Source organism: Parasteatoda tepidariorum, chromosome 5 (assembly GCF_982258835.1).
Source record: "Parasteatoda tepidariorum strain Cologne lab strain chromosome 5, Ptep-v5.0, whole genome shotgun sequence".
Taxonomy (NCBI): domain Eukaryota; kingdom Metazoa; phylum Arthropoda; class Arachnida; order Araneae; family Theridiidae; genus Parasteatoda; species Parasteatoda tepidariorum.
In genome coordinates, this window is record NC_141759.1 from 17,626,472 (window position 1) to 17,628,830 (window position 2,359).

Genomic DNA, 2,359 nt, shown 5'->3' on the forward strand with positions numbered 1-2,359 from the left:
TTTATGGCAAGTGATGACATATATAATATCGTATACAATGAATCAGACGTAATTCTATAAACAATGTATATCGTAGTACGCAATATAGTAGTATGACTTTTAATAGCCAATATGGGTCCTTATTTTATTCTTGTAAAATGTTAAAATAAAAAATAAAAAAAGCTTTTATGTCAGATAAAATATTAAATAAAAACTCATAATTCTTCGCGTTACAAATATTTTCATAATGATATTACAGCGAAAATCTAATCACAAAACTTTTGTAGTTGAGTTATTGGCATTTAAAAACTATGAATGATGACATTAATTTACCACTTTATATTATAGAATACTGATTTCTTTATTAAACGTACAGTAAAATGCAAACGTAATCGCAAGTAAAATTTTACTAATGTTGTCAACCAAAAAATATCACCTTATTGATGAAATTCATCATAGCTTTTCTACATATTATGAAAAAATTTTTTCCTTTACAAAAGAAAAGAATGCTTGGTATGAAAACAAGAATTTATTTAATTTTGTTGTTATAATGAGAAATTTGGATATTTCCATAATTTTGCATTTATTTTATCCTTGTCTGGTAGCATTAATTTAGTACATAAGGATCTGTTATAAGAACCAACAGATGGCACCACTGAGCACTTTTTTTTAAATTTTGTTGTTCGGAAAGGGAAAAAAAACGCTTTGTTTTCATTTTTCCATTAGATATAAAAAATTTAACTGCTTTATGCAATTATTATTCATATTTATTTCAGTAAATTACAATTTATCAACAGTTGTTAGGCAATTACAATTTGTTAGGCATGCATAGATGTGTGATTAAGAATCTATGAGTAATAATTGAACTCTACTAGTGTATTATAGACGCATGGTCTAGAGTTAAGAACGAAAAAAGGATAAGAAGGAAGAAAAAAAAAACTTCAAAAACGAATTATCACCAAAGTGCTAAAAGCACCAAAACTTAACTGAATTTATATTTTGGCTTTTTTCGTTGCCATGGCTTTTATATCGATCTTGGACTTTCTCTTTACGAAACAGGCGAGAACGGAATTTCTCTTTTTAAATCTTAGTATTTAAAAAAAAATTGCTTAAAATTTTAATAACTTTTTAGTGAATATTATAGAAATAAATAATAAGAGTAAAGTAATAATTTATGTCTTTTTCGCAGAATGGAATGTGGAAATTCTCAACTTTTTCACATAAAACTCAACTCAATCATTCTACAACTCGTTCAGTCGGACTCCAATTTCTGAGGGGATGACCGAGTGATAGATTTAGTAGTTGTCAGAACTTACGCTACAAATCTTTTCTTTATTGTTTAATCCCTCTTAGTGGGATTCCAAAAATTAGCTTAAGCTCATTAGGATGCTCCTCTTCACGGTAATCTTTAGTAAAAGGCGAAAGATTAGCACGATTGATGAAGAAAAGCCAGAGCATGGTCATGGTACTCACTTGATTTATTGATTTATTGAAATTACATACATTTGCTGACTTGTGTGCTCAATATATAGGCTTATAAGTCATTGTCAAGTAGAAAATACAGATGGAACAATTCAGAGAAAGACATCACAAAGAATACATCCATAAGAAAAATGCGCAAAATTAATGAAAAACGGAAAAAATGGAGAGTATCTTTTTTTCTACTTTATATCCAATCCAATTAATCCTTACTCTCCATCATGTGATTCAATCACGATCGTTTGTCGCCTTCTGAAATATTTCTAAGGCACTATCATATTTATCTTGTGAATGAACAAGTTCAAAATCGACATTACCCATTATCGAGGTATTTCCACTTTTGTAATGTATTTCTTGATAGACTTCAGAAGCCACGTTGTACTCCCTGTTTTTGCTAAAGGTCTTAGTCTTGCAGTAGTAATCATGAATTAAAAGAAGAAATTTAGAGAAAAGATTGAGTAGAAAATCATAAAATAGATGTATGCACGTTGCAATTGCCAGTTTTGAAATACTCTGCAATAACAATATTTTTATTTTTATTGGAATTTATAATTTGATGGGAAATAAGAACAGCTTGTAGCATAAAATAAAACATCGGTATTGCAACTGTTCGGAAAGCAATATGTTACTTATGAAATAATGTTAGGCATTTCATACAGCGAAATTAACTCCCCAGCTTCAAAATGGCATTTTTTTTTCTTTCTTTCTTTTAAAGTTTTATGTTTGGAACTTTTTCGAAAATATTTAGAAAACTATGATTTTTTTTTTTTTTTTTTTTTTTTTTTTAAGTGTTTGCTCTTAGTCGTCCTGTAATGAAACTGCTTTCAATCACAATCTTATTTTTAGTCATTTGCCGGGAAAGTGCTTCAAAATATTTTGAGCTTAGAATTTTTGTGTCTTT

General features: G+C 28.5%; 1 non-coding gene across 1 annotated transcript; it reads right to left on the reverse strand.

The window, feature by feature from the left end:
• Window positions 1-1,319: 1,319 nt before the first annotated feature.
• Window positions 1,320-1,437, reverse strand: LOC122271632 (U5 spliceosomal RNA). Its single transcript, XR_006226512.2, has one exon. It is a non-coding gene; the product is annotated as a U5 spliceosomal RNA (small nuclear RNA).
• Between the last annotated feature and the right edge of the window lie 922 nt (window positions 1,438-2,359).